A 21787-nucleotide genomic window follows, 5' to 3' on the forward strand; every position below is an offset into this window, starting at 1 on the left:
AGAGAAGTCTGGTCCTGCTCTGTAATGACTGGGAATCAGAATGTTTACTTGCTTTATATTAGATTGTCTAATTCCTCCTTTTAACTGTGTTATGAGGTTACAGACCCCTCAGATATCAAGTATGAGCCATATAAATTTAATCTAAAAGACCTTGGGGTTTCTAAGGGTCATATAATGTCTAGTGAATATAAATGCATGGAACTCAGCTTCAGAGGTCAAAAACTGCTCAAGCTATGAAAGCACTCAATCTAGTTGTCCACAAACTGTATGTTCATGATATCAGAGCATCTCCCAAGCCATCTGCACCTAATCACTGTAAGAATATTTTCACAGTATGAATGGTGATTGTCAGTGGGAAACATTGATGAGAAAGAACCTGTTTAAAATGTGTAAATGCTTGTAAATGTGTAAGCAGCTTGTTAAAACTCTATTGCATGTCTTCCTCTAGGATTGGCACCAGGATTCAGCTAGGCGATTAGTATTTAAAGAGAAGTAAGTTGTCACAAGAAAATTATGCAAGAAGAAATAGCTCAGATCCCATATCTTTTTTTTCTCAAGAAACACACAATAACAACTATTCCAACATAAAGACAAACTGAATATGCATGTCCTTAATTTAATATCCTATTTAACAAGTTCCTCTATCTTTGTTTCCTTTCAGATTTCTCAGAAGCTTTTGAAATGTTAAAAGGCAAACTAGACCAAAACAAAACATGAACAGAAAACAGTTTAAAAAATATGATAGGTAAAGATGATGTTGCTGTTGAAGGTGACAAGGAGCAACTGGAAAATTATACTTTCCATGCCTCTGCTGGCCCTATTGGAAGGCTCTGCTGTGATACATAGCATTGGTTTTAGGATAAATCATAATTTTTTCTGAACAGATATAACTGATCTGCACCAATTGTAAATTTTTTCTTACACATTTGGATAAAGGCCAGATTGTTACTCTGTTAAGCAGAACAAAACCTCATACAAGTAAAAGCTGTGTCACCCATCAGCCTCTCTGGGATACAAATTGCTGGTTCCTAACTTTTTTTTTGGTGCGAGCAGCACTTCTGTCATCATCTTAACCTTTCTGCTGGCTTCTTGTCTCTTCACCATCTTCCTGATTGTCCCTTACTTCACTGCCATTAGCTTCAGCAGGACCTTTGAGAAGGCTCAAGTAAGGCTAGATACTTAGATTATGAAGTTGAAAAGGAGAGATATTGAAAAGGAAAGTAAATTAGGTCTCTTAGAATAGTTATTAAAATAAATTAATTTACTGTTGTATACTTAAATTTGCTCAGTTTCACCTAAATCAAAAGGCACTCTATGTACGGAGTAGAACGAACATAACACTATGGAGGTAATTGTAGTTCCAGCATGAGTACAATTTATATTTCTTGCTCTCTTTTCCACTCACAGGTACAAATATTGGTCAGTGCCATTATTTTATTTAGAAAGCTGCAACAGCAGGGTTGGGCTTTCTTGGCCTTAGTCAGGTTGTTTCTAGTGAATGTCCAGCTTTTTCTGGAAGGCCTGAAAGCCAGTTGCGTGGTCAGGCTGCATCTCCCATGCCTAAGGAAGTCAGCAGGAGCTGCTCTCTGTTGCAGAGACAGGGGAAACTGCAACTGAGCTCTGGGTTCTAATTTAAAAAATGAAGCAAACTCAGAATATAACTGGGGCTATGTATAAATAACATGAGCTTGGACAAAACAAGAAGGTTTTTCTGTTTACTCATTTTGATAGAATAGTTGAAAATCTCATCTGAAATGATATTGTGGCTTTATAGCATGTGGTGAGCAGGCTGGGGTTACCTGGTAATTCTGCTAGGTAAGGCCATCGTGGTTGGCTTGTACCTCTTTGGCAACCTGAATATGACAGAGCCTGCAAATCTGTTTTGTTATCCTCTTCCCAATTACTTTGCTTTGTAAACAATTCCACTTCATAACACACTTTAGTGAATGCGATGATCATTATGAAGTCTTTGTTATTCTTGCAGTCTTTGCTCACAGGTTGTATTTTACAAATCTCCTAGTATTTGTGGTGTTCTTAAATATGCTCCCCTCTGCCTGCAGATGTAAGTGCAGGGTCCAAAACTGGGCATGTTGTCTCCCTGGGAAGCACCTGTTTAGAACAGAGCCAGAACTTCTTCCTGTTCCTCACAGACAGTATGCCAGCTGGGTTTCAGGATTACATTGCAACGTTTAGTCGTGATTCTCTGCAGTCTCCCCAGTCTTTCTGCTCAGTGCTGAGCAAGTCCATCCTCATACTGTACCTGCACATTTGACTGCTACTTATGTGCAGTACTCTGTAGTTGTCCTTCTTTACTTGCCATCTGGTGCACAGGGTCTCCCACATGGTTTCTGGTTCAGGAAAATACATGATATACTGTGACAAAATCTGAATGTGACAGAGTTAAATTCTTGTATTTTTAAAATTATAAAATGCCTTCATTTGGGTGCCAGGTTAGTGCTTTTTCTTCCTGTTGATATTTATGATAATGCTTTATCTTAATTATCCTCTGTTTTCTAACTGAAGGAATGAGAGCTCACTCTCAAAAACAAACAAAAAAAACCTCCCCAAGCCATTCACACTACAGTCAGCTTCTTAAAGACATTGGGCCAGTCCAGATGTCAGGTTGGAGAGAGGTGGGAAATTCTGTTTCTGTCTGAAACCAGGTGAAAAATCAGCTTGGGTGAGTCCGGAGTCAGGCAACGATCAAATTACCTTGCTTTTCTTCTGAGGTTAATGTGAAGAAATCTTTCAAAGAACAAAGTAGGGCTGAGTATAATAGTGCCTGTGCACTGCATTTGTAGCACTTGTGATGAGCAGGTGCTTTTTTAAAGCAATGTATACTAATTACAGAAATGGTCTTGGGGGGAAAAAAGAAAAGGAAAAAAAATATGGACGTTGTTCAGAAAAATCCCACCCTTAAAGCAAATGAAAAGAGAGAAATAGCTAAGGATTATGTTGGAAGAGAACGCAGGGGATGGTGAAAAGAAGGTGAATATGAATCAAAAGTGCCATTGTGATGGGGGAAAAAACAAAGGCAAACACAATCCTGATCTATGTATGAAGCATAACCTGCAACAAGGACAAAGTAAGTGTTCTGCTTTATGCAAAGGCAGTAGCAGCTTAGCTCGGGTCTGTGTCCTGATCTGGACAGTGCATTCCAGGAAGGCTATGGGGCAGCAGGGGGAAGTCAGAAGAGAACAGTAAACTAGAGGTCTAGAAAATACACCCTGCAGTAACAAATTGATATTATTTGGTATGAAGAAAGAAGAAGGGAGCTCTGAAAACACTCTTCCACTACATGACAGGCTACTTCATAGAAGAAGGTAGTTTATTCTTTTTATCCATAATAGGTGACATAAAATTAGTGAGGGTAAATTGCAAAAGGGAAGGTTCGTATTAGACTTTTGGGGAGATGGGTCATTAACAGTTCAAGTAGTGAAGAAGTTGCCTGAGACTGGTGTCGAATATCCCAAATGGTGGATATACTAAAGTTAAATGTCTCTCCAAAAACTTTAAATGAACATGGATCAGGAAGGAAAGAAAGATATGATCATGTCTTGGAGCAGGAAATGGACTTGATGACTTGTTGAAGTTCCAAGCAACCTGATGATTGCTCTGAGATCATGAAAATAGAAGCTTTGACCCTGCTTGTGTCTTAACATATCCAAATGAACACTAAGCATAGAGAGGAAAAGAGTATCTGTGTGGCTGAGAAGAAAAAAAGCTGATGCTGCCAAAAAAAACAGTTCAAGCAGAAGGTGGGCAGACAAAGGGACACCAATAGTCCAGTGTTTGGATAATCTGAGATTTTCTTAATGCTTTATGCCTGCAGAGGACATCACCAGGTTACTCAGTAGTACACACGAGGTAGCCGTACAATTTTGAATACAAATATGGAGGGATTTTGCTTTCAACTGTAAATCATAGTGTATGAAAGCAGAAGTTCATTTTGCTCCAATTAAACCTTTATCATGGTAGTGCTGATGGTGGGGAGGGAGTGAAGCCTTCCCCTGATCACATTAAGTTAACTTGTATTTTCCAGGTTTTTATTTCTATTTTTAATGAGCATAATGGCTATGCTTACCAGGAGCTTCTCAATGTGCTTGCTAGTGAGAGAACGAAAATAGATTTGGGATTATTTTTAGAAATCTTTGGATTAAATGTTTCTGTATTTGGGTGACTTGCCTCTCTCTGGATACTGACAGGAGATTCACAAAAAACTAATTTGCCAGTGGCCTAAGAAGGCAAATAGTTTTCTGCTGCTTTGCCATTTTATTGCTATAGTACTTTTTTTACCAAATCTTCTGCATAACCAGATGTGCAAGAATTTTGAGGTGAAAGACCAGGAAATGGAGCAAATACTTCTGAGTTTTGCCAGATGCTACTTTTGCTTTACAAGAGGAGCTCTGTAGCAGGGTAATGAATAAGCCTGGATAGAGTTGGGGAGAAGGAAGACAGTTGTGACTTGGGCATCAAACAGTCTTCCTGCAGTTATCTAAGCAAATGACTTAGAGTAGAAAGTACGTTACAAACAGCACCCAAAACACCAACCCATGCAGAAGAAGATCAAGGTGGATTTTATTCCTTTGGTTGCTGAGCACCAGCATGGTCTGGAAAGTGCTAACTTTGGGGAGCAAGATGTATGGATACGCATGTTGCAGTGGGAGGGCTCGTGCTGTAGTGTGTGCCTGTTGGCTTTTTAGCTGGCACCACAGAGGTCCTCACTTCTGTACTGAACTTAACTTTTTAAATTATTTTGTTCACCCGTTTTCTGTTTTTCAGTTATCATCACAATCTTACATAATTTAAAATAATTATTTTTATCAGCAGGTAGAAATCATAAATTGACACATACTCACTCTTGCTAGTAGACTTTCCCTTCTCTGCTCCCCAGATAGACACTCATACTACATAACCTTCTGAATGCACTAGAAGCAGTAAGGCAGATGAAGCAAAGCCTGCGAGCTCACACTGACTTCAGCTGCAAGCACCGATACTGCTACTGTTTTGTAACAAACCATAACTGCATCTAGGTTTGTGATTTTTGTGTACAATTGTGTCTTTGGTTGAGAACTATCCTTTTATATTTACTTCTTTGTTTAAAATGAAAACCTCTGTTTCATGAATGCTGGAATGAATTTCAGCACAGCGTTTGGACTACTCCCAGAGGAAGAAACCATAAGCAAATCGTTTCTTTAAAGAATCCATCTTCTCTTAGTTTGTATTCAATTACAAGGTTATTTTCTGGTAGGAGAGACAGAAAAATTACATTTATCTCTGCTGCTTGTCTGGCTGCTTTCCTTCATGTGCTTGTAGAGGGCGCTTTAATTCTACCTAGGCTGTTGGTTTTCTTTGTAGAAGCCTGTATGCCTGGGGTAGGGAGTTTCTGGCTCACACCTGAGCAAAAGATTTTTGTGTGCAAGCGTGTAATTGAGATTATACACCAGCAGAGGCATTCTTAATTGTGCCTTTAATACGCCCTGTCCTCTTCCAGTTTGCAATAACAGCTCATCTTCACTGCGGGGATGGGCAGGGTGCTGCTCCCACAACTCTTCACGATTTCCAGATTTAGAAGCGCTCTTTCATCCCAGTAACAGTGCTACGCTTGTTCAGAGAACACAACCTGTATGTGATTTAGATTACATCTGAGACATGCTATGTCTGTGATGAAGGAGTCTGATTGGGATTCATTAGTCAGGACTTTACTGGCCTTCCTGCTCATACAGGGGGTTCAGCCACTCATCCCTTTCTTATTCTTTGTGGTTGGGAGGGAAGACTTTCTCAAGCTATTTGAAAGATGGACTTCAATTTAATCTTTCTGAAGAGCACTTACGTGCAACTGAGAAATCAGTATAAAGGCTGCATAGTAAAATAGTAGCAACCTCCTGCTAAATAGACATACAATCCAGCTAGTGTGAAGAATGCAATGTAACCTGCTTTAGCTTTAAAGAATAAAAATAGTGCTTCTGAAAGATCCTGAATTAGCAGGGCTTTCATCCTCAAAAATCAGAGAATACACTCCTTAATGATCTGCACCGTGCCATTCTGCAGGTGGATGCAGCTGTAGACATCTTTACCGACTGATGAAGCTGTAACAATATTTATGATCTGCCCAGGGCCATTTTTATCCAAAGATGCTACTCCAAGGCCTTGCCACACATCTGTTTCTTCTTCTTGCCCCTTTTTGAGCTCACCTTTTTTGAATCATGATATATTGTTACTGTTCTTTTTTTGCAACTATCTTTTCTTTTCACGTTTGACTTCTCGCCGCTTTCTTGCTCTGCCTTACCCATTTCCTTTGCAGAAAGGAAAAGTCCACAGGTAGAGTGCCATCACCGAAAGTGGATTTCTCCTAGGAGAAAGGAGATTCCCCCAGGGTCCATCAATAGTACAACATGCTGCTGTCACCACCTTACTGTGACATATAGATATCTGTATAATGGACAATAGGAAAATTATTTAGTAGCATTTGGTTAAAAGAGCATGGATAACATTTTCCTAATTTTTCATTCCTATAGGCTATTGGTCAGTGACACTGCAGCAAACTCTGCTGGAGTATGAAGCAGGCTCAGAAGTTCATGTAAGTGTGTATATTTGCAAATATGAATCACAAAAGCAACCCTTAGCTAGCCCTTCTAAAATATGAAGGAATTGATACAACAAGAAACACTGATGGAAAAGGGATGAGAAGATTGCAGGGACAGGAGAAGGATAAAAATTCATGAACAAGGTTAAAAAAATGTAGCAGGTAAGAGTAAACTGTCAGTGTCTGACTTCTCGGGAGCAGTGACAATTTATAATGGCAGTGAATCACCCAGGAGCCTGAAAAGAATGATAATGCAGTGCTGACTTGCTGTTCTTGGTTTCTCTGGATTTTCGGAGGGAGTTTGTATTCAGCAAGCGTCAGGGCACAACAAGGACTGGTGGCTTACTGTGGGGGCCAGACTGGCTCTCTGTTCCCCACCCCAGTGGCCACAGGCCGCTGTCCTTTAAGTGTATTAATGACCTCAAGAGCCCTGGCATCACACTTTAATGCACAAATTTCCAAGCATTATTTTGTTGCACTCTCAGTTCCTGGTGTTTTTAGGTGCATTTGCAGATCTGTTCTGCATTCCAAAAATAAACAGGGCGTTAACTTCGGATGTGGACAGCTCTGCCTGTGGTAGTTGCATAGCCAGTTTCAGAATTGTGCAAGGTTTACAAAGCCATAAGAAGTTGATAAAGCGTAGCTGAAATTATATAAGCATATGGGCTGGTGGTGTATTGATTGATACTCTTATGTGCAAGAAAAGACAAAGTATACTGTATCTACTATAATGTTTTTTTTACCGTGCTTAATTTAAGTTTTATCCTAGATTTTACATGTTTCATTGTTAATGGGTTAATTGTATACGTCATAGACAAATCTTTAATGAAGTTATTAGCAGTAAGCCTGATGCTGCATCCAGTGCATGCCTGCAAACCGAAGAGGAATTATCTGTGAGGCTATCTTCTGCTGTAGGTCCTGGCTGTTATGATGTTAACTTGAACACTCATAGTATTGTATATTGGGTAAACAGGTCAGCTTTACTCCCCTGTATTTTCCCTTTTTCTTGACTCAGTGTGACATTCATCAGGGGAGGAAAAAAAAATCTTGTTTGCCCATGAGAACCTTGGAAGTCAGATGGCCTGCTGCATATATTAGCTTAGGTGCAAGAAAGTGATTTCTGTTTGAAAAAAGTAAATCACTGGGGAAGCGCACTGCTGTAAAGTCTGTCAGTGCAATCTGCCAGAGAGCATAGGATTTGGGCTTGGAAAAATCCTATTGCACTAATCGATTAATCCATAGAATTACCTGGAAGGTTTTCAATACAAGGAAGTAATTAGACAAGATCCCAATTTTTATATTTGTATTTAATGTTTATGGCTATTTCTGGAACTTTATTTTCTTCTATTCACTGCCCTCTAGAGGTCTTGCAAATTAAATTAGACTAAGGGAAAATAAGGTTGCAGCAATGACTGTCTCTGCCTGGTGCCGCTATGCACTGGCTTATGCAATGTGTTTAAAATAACTGCATAGATGATCCTAGAGCTAAATGCTGTTTTCCACACTCAATAGGAAGTGGAAAAATATTTCTGCTGGGAGAAGTTCAGGTTTTAATATAGTGACTGGCAGTGCCAGCTTTTATGAGTACAAAAGCAACTATACGACGTTTCTCTCTAAGAGCCTACCTGCTTTATTACAGGTGATACGTCTTATGGCATTAAGTTATCGGTGCATCAAATGTTTGTCCATTTATCCCTTTTTAATATGTTCTTGTTAAAAGCATTTTCAGGGAGAGATCATCTTTATAGATGAATAGCAGAAATGCTTCTGAACCTAAAAGTCTCGCTTTTAGTAACAGAACGGGTAAGGCCCAGTGTCCTTATGGCTTCATGTCTCACAGTCGGGCTCTGGGTACCCTTGCAAGGCATTTCACTCTCTGGAGAGTTGGAACAACTGTCTCTTTGATGGAATCTCCTTATGTTTAATGAACATGAAGTGTAACCTGCAACACATTCCCTTCTAGGGATGTTTGGGAATTGCTCTCCGCTTTCTGGCTTCCTGCCTTCATGAAGTGATTTGCATCTTAATAGCTTTGACACTGCTATAAAAGATTTTTTGGGGAAGGACAAAAAGGCAGTGTCATGGTATGACTATGTGAGCTTCGCTGCTTGGAGAAACTCAGCTGAAAATAGGAATATTGTATTTAAAATATGACAAGACTTCAGTTCAAGCTTTGCTGCACACACTGGTGCTTGGTATCAATCTGAGAAATTAATATAAATGCATGCTTAGCTCTTTCACGCTTTATTCACTGGCAGTTGTCATGTGTATCACTCAGCAGAGATGCCCATAATCCTATTGCTTAGTCATTTAAGGAAAAGGCAGCACTTCTGGAATTTGTGCTTTACTGAGGAAAACTATTCTGTACTCCTCCAAGTGTGCTTCTCTGAGATATTTTTTGAGACATTGTGTTTTATCTTTGAAGTGAAGCAAGTTAAAGTTGGTTGGAGCAACCTCAGTGTCCTCCTCTGGCCGAGGAGGGCCAGCCCCAGGGAAGAACAGCCCTTGTCAGAGCCCTGCCCTGGCACAGGGGCTGCTGCTGTGCAGTCAACCAGCAAGGAGACCGCTGGGGGATTTTTGGACTAAGGCATCTTGTAAGGTGAAACAGTTAGTGCTAGGGACACAACATCTGCTCAACATGTACAAGAGGTTTCATGCAGACTGGCTCTAGCCTGGTCCCCTGAAGTGGCTGGCCCTCAGCAGCTGGAACAGATATGACATTTCCTGGATTTCATTGTTTTATCCTCCAGGAATCCAGTTTTTATGCTCCCAAACCTCTCTGCAATGCATACCATTGTTTTATGAAGTGGGGACAGTGAGGACGGTCACGTCAGAAGTGCACATATGACCTGAATTGTACCACTCTTGTAGAGGCTGATGTATCAGTATCTCTATTCTCAACAGAAGATGATGATTAATCATGGATCTGATGCAGTAATTATGTAGCCTATCTAGATTTATATACAATACTTATCTCCATAATTTGTCTCTCCTGTGTACCTCCATAAATTTATTTTCCCTGTTCAAGATACAGTTATAGTTTTCTAGATTCTGCAATTCAAGCTCCAGTTGAATTGTATCTCAGCACTGGGCCATTCCTACCCAAAGTGAATTTGTTCCTAAATTCTGCTCCCTAAAGAAGAGAAATCTTGTCAGCTATCACAGTTGTACAGCAGCACAAGTAAAGCCATGGGGATAACTAGAGCTGGCTATGTTCTCCAGTGCTTGCTGCCTAAGAGGGCACCCAGAATTAGTTAGTATTTTTGGAAACTTAGCTGTAGATGATGGATAAGTAAAATGAATTTACATAGAACTGCAGCTTTGCATTCTTCTTAGTTGATTGGGGATTTAGTATATCACAGAAAAATTCCTCTTTCTTGGCATCAAAGCCTTAAAGCTCAAATAAGCCATTGTGAATTGTCACAGCAAAATGTTTTATTATTGATGAGATTTGTGAGATTTAAACAAGCAAGGACCACTGAAGTATTTGCCTTCTTACAGGAGGTTATGGTCACAGAAATTAGTGTATGGAAAGTGTCAAATACCTAGGAACAATTACTCCAAATAACTATAGGTAATAAAGGAGTGAAAAGATGTAAAGGTCAGATGTGTACATTTAGGATGCAGGCAACAGGAGGGAGGTCTGTGCTCGTGAGTAGTAGACCATTCAGGAGAATTTTCCTTCCATCCTTCAGTGTCTTCCCCTACGCCAGGTCTTTTCCTTAGCAGCTGTTTGACTGGCCTACTGTTCTCTCAGCTGCTTCTCTGCTGCCTGACACTGTGCACTAACATACCACGGAAGATCAGATCCTGAATTCTGTTACTGCTTTATGTTGCCTCCTTGAAGACCCATTTACACACCTGGGCTTCCCATTGTCAGTTAGGAACGGGCTGCCTTCATCCAGGCAATGACCATCCCAATATTTGGTGAGAAGTGACATGGACTTTTTTTTATTGCTGCACAAGTGTAGTCAAGCTTTCTGAGAGTAAATGTTGAGAGGTGGATAATTTTGTTAGGGGTTAGCATCATCCTGAAAGGGTCTATCAGTAATGCATCAACTTTAAGCCAGAGCAGGACAAACCAGCTAATATCTGTTAATTGCAATTTATTTGATTTTTTGGATCAGAACTTATTTTTGCAGTTAACAGAGGAAGGTTTAATTTTGTTCTGATTTTCCCCAGGTAATTGTATCAGTTGAGGTATCTGTTCCAGAAATATATTGCTCTTAACTTTAATTATACCTGCAGATGTCTTTCCTTTACAATTCAGTCTCTGTGCCCATATGTAATGACAGGGTAGTATAAATCCTAATGTTTTCATTAAAACAATACAACAGGGGTATATTAAAAACAGTTACTCTTTGCTGATCACTGAGCTCATGAAGAACTTCACCACACGGCTGCAAAGCAGTGAATGGCTGTTTGCGGCCTGTTTTCTGTAAGTAGGCCCATTACAAAGCCATCGCTGTAGTTGCAACAAGCTGATGATACCTGCTTAGTATTGTCCCAACACTGCCTATTTGTACATTGCACCTCAACATGTACCCTCGCATAGGTATTTACTGCGTGAGTGCCTATAATAGAGAAAAGGACATTGTTGTGTACCTTGACAGAATATAACAGATGCCTTGGAGTGATGCATAGTATCTATATCTTCATTTACCAGTTTCTTGACATATGCTCGTATAGGATTTACAAAAGAAAGCATCATAATTTCATATCTGTACATGTATTTATACATTGAAATAAAATGCATCAAGAAAATCAAGTTCTCGTAAATGCCTAACCTTTTGGAACTGTAATTCCTTACCAGGTCTTTGTTTAATATGAAAACTGAGTGCTAAATAGCTCCAGTAGTACCTAGCTCGCTTAGGCATTGATTCTTGTTTTGTTTTGTAATAACTGCTTAAGGCTTTAATTAGTATGTAAAATGTGGAATTTGTGACATCTCGGCTGAGTTTATTCAGGATGTGTAGCAGCGAATCTGTAGGCAAGGGGAGGGGTGGTGTCCCTGTGATAGCTCGAAATAACAGCCCAGCAGGTGTGACCAGAAGCCTAGATTGCTGGTAAATGCTCAGCTATGTGGGTACAGAGCGACTGCAGGTAACGGGACATTTGCTCGGGCTCTCATTTATTCTTGGCAGTTGTATAGTCAGAAATAATAAAGCTCCCAGTATTGGAGGTGAACTATAATGGGATTATATCTGAATAACCTCTTTCTCTTTCATTACCATTTTAAAAGTCTGCTTTTCTATCAGTTCTCTTTGATTGGCATTTAAAAATGCTATTGATTTTTTTACCTTGATGGAGACCAAGATAATCCTTAGACTACTTGAATGACTGAAGTATTTGGGGCAGTTTCTCAGACCCGAATATTGGCTGAATTGATTTGTCTAGAATCAAAGAGGGGTTTATTTTTTACCTAAATGGGAGCAGAATTCCAGCGAGGTTGATTTTCTTACAAGTCAGCTTTTCTGCTCCCTGATTTAGTCCTTCCTTTGTGTGTGGCTCCAGTGAATGCAGTACTCACTGATTTCTCTCCCTAGTTGCTGTTCCTGTGTTCAGAGCCTTGGCTGTGATTGCCAACGAAATTGTCGCTTAGTACTTGCAACACTGGCAACTTTCATGGTCGTTAACAATTCGGTGGAGATTACCAGACTGGAACTGGTGATTTCCTGCGGTTTGGGAATCATTCAATGGTCCCTGCTCCGGGAGAACAGGTCTGGATGCATGCTTTCCCTGCTGTCAGTAACCCCAGCAGCAGCTCAAAATGCTGAAGTTGCATTTGGCAGCATTTTGATACGAAAGGCCAGCATTTGAATAGCGCAGTGCGTCATTCCTTCCCGCTTTCATGTGATGCTGTGCAAATCTTTGGGGTTTTTCTGTTGGTGTTCTTTTAGTGGTGTGTTTTTTTGGTGGTTTTTTTTTTTTAAGGAAAGGCTTTCTTTCTTAATGCTGTAGGAATCCCTGTGCTCCCGGGGTTCGTGGAGGCACAGTGGAGCAGCCTTGCCTAAGCTTGCAGTGACAGAGCAGCAGGTGGTCAAGTTCCTTGGAGGGGAAGTCCTTCAGAGCCCAGGAGGATGTTTGCCAGCAGCACCCTTTCTGTGAGCTACCTGCCCTCAGTCCAGCCATCTCCAGAGCCCCCAGGAACTGTTGGATGCTGTGTTGTGCGTAGCAGAGAGCCCAGACTGCCCCACTGCGTGACAGTGGATCTTTTGCTGTCAGTAGCTGAAGATCAGAGTTGCTTTCTCCAAAGAGGTATGATACTTATTAGCAGCAAAACTGCAAGGTGAGAGGTTCTAGCTCCTGCTGAGCTCAGAAAAACTGCCTGGATTTTGGCCGATTTAGGGACTGTATGGATGTGGAGACTCAGGCCTTGTGGCATCCATCACTTGTTCCTGTGGGCTCGCAGCAGCAACTCTGAGGGGCTATGCAGTGCAGCTGGCTTAGCAGGAAATGAGGAACAGCTAGGTGAAACCTTTGAGGTCGTCTTAGATTATAAGACAGGGTTAGCAATATCTCTAGGCTAAACAAGTCGCAGATATTTCCAGACACATAATTTACTTTGACACTTCATTCTGCACCCTTTTTTTTCCAGGTGTGCTAACTGCAAATCTTCAGGCCAGCCTCAAACATGAAGGTGTGCAGATATCCCAGGCTGCGTGGAGCTGCAGATGCTTAGCATTTTAATTTGGGGCTGGATATTTTCATAACTCTTCAAAGTTATTTTTCACACTAAATGGCTGTCAGGTGAAGCGGGTCATGTAGAACGGATACAGCCATCCACTGCTGCATTTCTGTCTGTTGTCTTAGAAGTTTTAGGGTTTCCTGCACCGAGAAAATTACCTGCAGTACATAGTAGTAACACCAGGTCATCCACAAATGGCAACATAATTGTGGAAGTACAGTGTGGCAGAAATTGGTCCATTCAGGTGTCATCCATTACTATGGATTTTTGTAAAAATAAAAAAGTTACAGAAACAGCATGGAATAGTCAGAAATTTAAGAAAGCATGTAATTTCAAGGTTTAAATCAGACATATGATTGTTTACTTATATGACATGAAAAATGTAATGCCGAACAACCATTACTTAAAAGTATTTGGTATTAAATTGAAATGGAACTGTTGTTGTGTCTACACTGAAGCTCAGTGGCACATGCTTGATGATGGTGGTATACAAATACGGTTTAAATCTTGGTATGGCAAAGAAGACTGGGATGAGAGGGCAAGGTGTTTCTCAAATACTGCTTTATTTGTAGTTATGTACTCAAGAATCATGCAGCTTGGGACAGGGATGATGAGGATAGATTGTTGGGATCAAAAGAACAATAAAATAGAATTAAACCTCCATTTGAGTGGTAATCAGAGGAGTGCGATTATGTAATGAGAAATGGTGATGTGCTCTAGCTGCACTGTTTTGCAGGAACAGATGGGTTGAGGTTTGTGCAGAGTCCAGTGCGATGCACTAATGCAGAGCCACTGGGGTTTCTCCTTTGCTGTGTGCACATAATTCACAGAGTGGTGCTCATACAACTGTTTCAGTGGCCTCATATCCAGACTGGTTGGAGAGCATGACTGAATGGTGATCGAGTGCTCCTTGCTCTGCTGGCAGTTGCAGGAACAAGGACTGGCAAATGGAGCAGCTGGAAGATGAGTTCATCCAAGGTCTTCATCAGCTGTTCCTGTCTGTGGCTCCTCTACAAGACAGATCCTCCTGCTTGTCTTCCCACACCCAGACACCCAGTGCACTGCTGGGAGGACCTGAGGACTATTGTCACCCCAAAATCTTTCCACAGAAGCCTCTGGGGTAGCCTATTTTACACTCCTGCCACAGCTCATGAGGATCATGAATGTTCTTCTATCCACCCTACAATGTCTTTGAATTTCCTTCAAAGCCTGGAAGAATGAGTGCAGAATCATCTTCATGTTACTGGGAAGCTGGTGAAGATAAGATGTTCAGAGATTTAGACTAGCAAAAGGCTTTTACTGCATATTGGTTTCTTTAGACATGCCTCCAGAGATAAGTAGTGCTCAAATGCACAAAGCAATGTTTTCTGCAGACTATCTCAAATCAAAGGATAGCTATGGCAGAGACAAGTACTGAGATACAGCACAAATTTTCTAGGTTCCTCGCTGCGTCCTTTGGCAGTTGAGATGTAAAGGCCAGTGCCTTTTTTTAAAATTTCTTTAGTTTTTTCTTTTTTCTCTCAGAATTTTTGAATCTCAAGTTTAAGCATAGAAATTGAAAAATTTGCTTTTTAAGGAGAAACTTTAAAAAATGATGGGGCAGATTCAGAGCATTATGGAGGTTGTAGTCTTCTCTATTTTATTTTGTTAGACTATTTAGAGTTCCTTCTCAGTATATATGTGTATGAACAGGAGACACATTACCAGTGTATGACCCAAGGAAGAAGGGGTTAGGTATAGAAACGCATACACCGAACTAGCTTGCTTTTCTGTATACCATTTGCCACCTCTTGTTTTACAGACCTGCTTTGGTGGCCTGGCATACAGTGACATAACCATTCCAACTTACATTTCTCCAGCACAGTCAATAAGAATTTAAATGGAAGTATTCATGCTTGGGGGAGAATTTGAGAAGTCTTAAGCATTCAGATTTTGCAGGCAGAAGTATTGAAAAGAAGCTGAAGTTTCATTGGCTTAATCTGTCTTCTGAACTTCCTCAAATCAAAGTCTCAAAAGTTTTCTTTGAATGAAGATGGAAAAGCCATTGCTGGAAGGCAGGAGGCCTGTGAGGGGAGATAAAAGGGAACAGCGTGAGCAGGGGAGTTTGTATGCTGGTTCCATGCTTATTACTGGGTTTAGGCTGTTGTGTGTATTTAGCTTGTTTAACTGTCAGTATAAACAAAATCATGGGATAATGATAGCATCTTTAGATGTTGATTAAGGAATAGTCCTTGACATCTTCTAATGTAATTAGACAGAGATATTGCAAAAAGTCTGTTCACCATTTGAAGAAAATCTGCATAGAATGTGGTGGGGGGACAGTGTAGGAGGTGTATTTCTGACTGCTACAGCAGTTCCTAATAAAACCCTGGTGCTGATTAAGTGGTGATGTTATTTCAGCCCGACCCATCCTCTTGTTTTCCTTGGTTTGCTGGAGAACTTTGTTTGGGCAGTTAACATCTCTGTTCCGTTGCTTCCCCTGCCTCCTCGGTTATACAGTGAAGTATCACGCCAATAAACCAAGAAACGTGTCTTTCAACCCCTAGATGATGCCAGCCATTTGAGCAGAGTAATGATTTTAAATAAATAAAAATAGTTAAAGAAGTTAAATAGCTTATTTTTTGCATGAACATTAATGACTTGGCTGAAAAAAACAAAAAGAACAAATGGAAGAGGGAAAAGACCTTGTAGTTCTACTAACAAATGAAGAACACGTTCAGCAGAGTCCTTGGAGTGAAACTTCCGACTCCTTCAATTTGATAAAGAACTCAGAAAACTGTGGCTGTAATTCTGTACTGCACAATTCACTGGCATTAGAATTTAATACGTATTCAGTCTTTTCATTTTTGCACCTGTGAACCACAAAGTATGCTGTTTGTGACGGACATGTAAGAACCTCTGTATTTCTCCACAGCAGAACATTTCTTTCAGTAATTATTATGAGGCAGTCAACAAGGACATGTAGTTTTTAGAGGGCAAGTTTCAATTTTTTTAAATTTTGATTTCCTATTTGCATTGCTTTAGTTACTTTAAAAAGAAAGATGAATGCAGTACAAACAGTTATGACAGATGTAACAAAATACTGTGTACCTGTGGTATATTTTTTCCAAACATTTTTCTCATGCCACGTGCTGTCTCTGTACAATAAAATGTAGTTTAGGAGCTGTATTGTTTACAAAAATGCTTTCTTGAAGTAGAACAGTTATTTTGTGAGTTGATAAAAACCTGCTTCTTGCCATTTTGCATCTTGAATTACACAGACATTGTTTTTCAGACCAAGAAGCTTTAAAAGTGCCAGTGGGATGGATTATTTCAAGTGATTATTAATGGATGGGCCAGTATGAGCAACTAAGACAGAACTTTGGACTGGTTTCGGTTGCCAGCTCTGCCAGCACTAGCCCACTGCAGGGATATTACAGCTTTTCTCTGGACCTCAGTTTTTGCAGTTTCTGCAACGTCAGAAATTACACTGTTCTTGTTTGAAATACATTATTTAAAAACACAGCATTGCTAATCATAATTGTAACATTCAGAGTGATACAAAATGCTATTAATTATGTTTTGACAGCTCACTGTGACACAGATATTTTAAGCTCTTAATGGTGTTTAGGTGAAGATTCTGCTTATCATGTGTTCCCGTTACAGATAGCACCTGTGCTGTAAGTCTTAGCAGTAAGGCCAGTATATAAATGAGCACAAAAATTACTTTTTTTTTTTTTCTCTCCACAGCTAAAGACAGGACAGTGTAATTTTTCTCCTTATACATCTGTCCTGCAGATATTTAACTTAGTCCCCAGGTTTGCTCATACAAGGAGAGAACTGGATTATATCAGGTCCTCTTCTCTCGTGCCCCAATTGCTTCCCTTGCAGTGCCTGTTCTCTTGCCCTAATGTTTTCTATATCCATTGTGTGTCAGTCTGTCTAGTACTTTCAAGATGTAATGAAAATTTAAAACCTCAAACAGAAAGATTAATTTTAAGATAAACTATTTCAGTTGACTATACACCAGTAAAATCCATGAAGTCCAGTAATGACAAGTACTTTATGTAGGTTAAGGGAGGAAGGAAGAAGGCAAAAAACCCCTTCTTGAACTACATGTAGCTAACTTTATAGTTTCAGTAAATCAAGAAAATTGTTTCTTGATGCTGACATTTAGTGTGCTTAGTAATTCTTTACTAGAAATTGCAAGGAACCATTTCCTGTAGGGTAATATTAAGTTCTCTAATTTATTATTGTTAGTGGGGATTTTATTTTCATTTTTCATGTTGAACACCTGAGAACGTGTTGGAGTAAGAATTAGATTACAGCAGCAGTCTGCGATGACTGTCTTGAAGTTCCCCTTTCATGCTGGCTTCACCTGTGCAAACTTTCACAACTGGCATTTTGGGGAAAACCAAGTGACAGATGGAGTGGCTGCCATGTTTAAAAGACAAACCAAACCATTTCACACAGGAGAAAGGCAGAGGTTTGCCTTTCTGTGAATAATGTGTTGCTTTTTCTAGTGTGGGGTAATTCATCTGTGCTTGTGTTGGTATGGGAGGAGATGCAAAGGAAGGGAGCCACCCGGTTATGACTGAGGAACTGGAGCAGCAACAGCAGCTTGGAGGGGGGTGGGTGGAGGCAGACAAAGGAACCTCATCTGCGATGAAGACCTGAAGAACAAAATGCACCAGGATTATTGTTGCTGGAGGCCTTGGTCTTTACTAGGTCAGATCCATTAATCTGCGCCGTTTTTCCAAAAGCAAACTTCCCCCCAGGTGAAGGTCTAATATAGAAGTGATAATCGTGATGTATTTAACATGTTTATCTTCCTGGTCCAGTACTGATTATGAAAACAATATTTATCTGGAGGTTTTCCCCTATATCTCTCACTATTTAAAAAAGGAAAATTATTTCCTGATGGTAGGTTAGGCTTTTTCAAAATTCTCACTATGACTGGAAGTACTAAACAACATAATCCCCTCTGCCCCTCATGGAGATCCCTAGGGTCAGAACCTGGCTATATGAATCAAACCAGTGGAAATTAAGCAGGCAGGAGAAACTTTAGTGAACTGGGTTAAACTTTGTATCTTTTAAAATACTATTTAGTGTTCCTTCTTTTTAGATATAAATGTGGGGATTCCCTTCCTAATCTTTGTTTACAGTTTTGAAGTTGTGTATTGGTGCCAGGGGCCTTTCAGACTCCAGAGAGACTGTGCTGCAAATGATCTGCTCAGGCAAAGGTTGGAGTTAGGGTTTGTTTCTTGGAGGCTCCATTCTGTTGCAGTTCAGTGAAAGTCAAGATTTCAGCCTGGGGTTTTCACTCATGACCTTTATTTTACAAAGTGACCAGACCTTTAGCCTTCTTTTTTTTTGCCCATCTCTATTGACCTTGATTGCTGTGTTTGTAAAATATGTGAGTAGGCATAAGCTGTGGTCATTAACTGAAAAATGTAGGCAACACATCAGAAGAGCTCATTATCTGGTGCTTTATTTTATATCCTACCACACTAAAAGAAGGTGTAATTGCTCCATTTGATATGCATCTGGCTTTACTGAAACAAAGTTTGGGCCTACGCTGAGTAAGGTTCATATTACGGAGCTTAGTACTGATGAAAGAAGTGGTAAGAAAGTCAGATCTACCAAACTCTTTCTCTAAGAAAAATCCTAAACATATTCTTTGACATTTCATTTTCACATATAAACAAAGGTTTACCCACTTTCATGCTCAGTCCAGCTCAAACATTGCTCACTGTTAATGAACTCTTTTCTTTTGGTAAATAGATTGCTGCTGATGATATTATTTAATTTTATCCCCACAAAGTTGGGTTTTTCAGTTATGTAACAAGACATTGAAAAAACATGATACCGAGTTTTCCTTCCATGGAGAATAAATACCAAATTTCTCTTTGAAGATGGAATCAAAGCAGGAAAGTCTGCAACTGATTTGAGAAATAGGGAAGACAGGTATCCTGCATGAAAGTAAAATTAGAGTTTTGGTGTTGACAGGTACATAATTTTTAAAAATACTTACATTTCCCTTTCTTGTTATTTTCACCTGATGTAAGCCAGTTTTATTTACTCCAGTGAGCCAGGGTCTTCAGCTAATGGGTTTCTTTGATTACATTGCAAAGGAAATTCAAGAAGATTGAGTAAAGATACCATCCATCCTAACACACCATCTTTATCACAAAAAGGAAAAAAAATAATGTAAATAATAGAACTTAAGACTTCTAAATATTTGTTGAAGTGTTTGATCAACCTAGAAGCTTTCCCTTGGGACACGGAAGAAAAGGACGCATCAGGAAAATCTTTTGTTCTTCGCTTTTCGGTGACTGGCAGTTTTGTGCTGGCTTGGTGAAAATTCTCAAGTAATGCTTTCCTGTGGGAATGACTGTGGAAAGCAGCTTTCCACTGTCTGTATTCTATAGTGAAAGTATTGGGTGAAGCACAGTCCTTAGAAAACATCCATATGTAAATAAGAAAACACTGCTTTTATTTTGAAGTTAAAAGAAGACCATAGCGTTGATAAATATGGTGAAATGTATAATTTTACGTGACAGTTGTATTTGTTTAATATATTTTGGTTTTAATTCACTGTTGAAAGCAGCAGTTTTGCTGATGGACAGCAATGTATTTACCAGTTCTGGACAAACGAACAGAATTGGAAACAGCTCCACTTTTGCAAAACTGAACATTAATGAGCTTTTAAAAATGTCACCATACTGTGACACTTCTTCTAAACACTGATAAATAGATTAATATTTCCTTGGTGGCATCCCAAATGTTTGCCGTAACAATATATTTAATCCCAGACTCTCCAGATGTAAAAGAGAAATATAAACTCTGCCCTTTTTTCCCCCATTAGTTGTTAGCTGTAAGATTGCATTGGCTTCCTCTTGCTTTATTGTCTTAGTGGTTTCTATATTACTTAGTGTTGTGGTGGGTTTTATGCTGCAATTTTTGCCTCAGAATATCTAGTCCTCACCTCCTTTTAGCCTAACTGTGGTTACCAGTTGTTTGAATCAAAATAAAATACAGATGAAGGCTTGCGTACAGCATTATAAGTACTTTTTGGCTAATTATGGCTATATTTTGCCTTTCCTAGGATTAAGAGTCAACATCACCACTACTGCTATTTCTTTCAAAAAACAGAGATTTGAAAAAAAACCCTTGGGTTTCCCTTTCAGAAAAAGGTCACACGCTGGGTGGAGCGCTGTGGAGAATGCAGATTTCATACACTTCCCACTTTCTATTTTCCTCCTTGTGTCCGAGAGCAGACCTGAAGAAGCCTCAACCTTGAGCTTCACAGGAGTTGAAGGAAAGTCATGAGCACTGTGATTGATGCCCTGTGGATGCCACGTGTGTCCAAGACAGCCCTGTGGCAACTGGTAGAAATACGCACAAATTTGTATAATTTTATAGTGGTGAAAGTTGGGTTTATTTACAGCAGCGTGCTGTATTGCTCAGGCAGGCCAAGTTAGTTGAGAGTGTCCCACAACAGGCTCATCTATTACCTCCCTAAGTGTCGTTCCTACCTCCCTTAGACTATGGAGTGTACCACTGCCTCTGCCCTGTGTTTGTAGTGCTCTGCTGGGGAGAATGAAGCCTGCCAAACGCAGCTTTAAATCTCACAAGTTTTGTGTAGCTTCAACATCTATTTTAGGACTTCTGACCCCCCGAAAGCAAATAATTATAGTGTTCAGGTTTCTTTTTTTTGTTGATTAAATCATCTGGAATATGATATGGAAGTGTTCATTTATGTAATTCTGTTTCAATTAAAAAAAAAGCAAAGCATCACTTCAACAAATCATGATTTTATAACAGTGCCACAATTATTTTCAGAGGAGGGTATACTTTTGTACTCTGGTTAGAGGAAGATGTTTAATGACAAAATCTTACCCAGCTGATGTATAAAGAGGGCCTAATTTTTATTTTATAAGTAGAAAATCTAATTTATTCTGTGCTGAATTTCTACTCTCTCACCAAAAAGAACCCCAACAAACCCACCAACCCCAAACATGGGCAGGCTTTTAAAATCTATTATATCGTGCTGGTGGTAGGCCCATTAGAGCTATACGCACCTTCATTTTAGCCATGCATAGTAGTATATTGGCAGATAGAGAGGCAAATAGTCCTTGCACAGCTTATACCTTGATAGAAAGTGGAAGGACGCCTCTACTGGGGGAGTTCTCTAAACAGCTTATGACGTTTGATTTTGCTTTTCAAATGTATTTATTGTCTCTTAGAAGCTGTGGAGGAGGCTTTTTCCTTGGGAGTGGATGTCTTGATAAGAATGTAACAAATATTGAGCACTGAAATAATAGCAGGGGTTATATATGCTCTGTGACTGTTTAGGATAGATCATTTCTATTTTAATGGAAATAGTAGCAATTTTTAAAGCACTTTTTTCATCTTATTTGTATTATACTTCATTTATTTGCCTGGTACCTATAGTTTTCCACTAGATTTATACAGAGCTACACAGTTAGTTGTTTGTTTTATTCTACAGTCATCTAAATAGAAGACATTTT

The 21787-nt window shown here is 39.7% G+C and overlaps 1 protein-coding gene across 20 annotated transcripts in view; it reads left to right on the top strand.

The window, feature by feature from the left end:
* PCDH15 (protocadherin related 15) overlaps positions 1-21787 on the top strand; it is a 1100829-nt gene that overhangs the window by 562275 nt on the left and 516767 nt on the right. For 17 of the 20 annotated variants that reach the window (XM_075423218.1, XM_075423232.1, XM_075423229.1 and 14 more), the window contains one exon: positions 6519-6580. The exons of the other annotated variants lie outside the window; for them this stretch is intronic. The gene's annotated coding sequence lies outside the window, so the exon portion shown is untranslated. The remainder of the gene's footprint in view (positions 1-6518; positions 6581-21787) is intronic. 20 annotated transcript variants of the gene reach the window in all.

This window comes from Opisthocomus hoazin, chromosome 6, assembly GCF_030867145.1.
Source record: "Opisthocomus hoazin isolate bOpiHoa1 chromosome 6, bOpiHoa1.hap1, whole genome shotgun sequence".
NCBI classification, from domain to species: Eukaryota; Metazoa; Chordata; class Aves; order Opisthocomiformes; family Opisthocomidae; genus Opisthocomus; species Opisthocomus hoazin.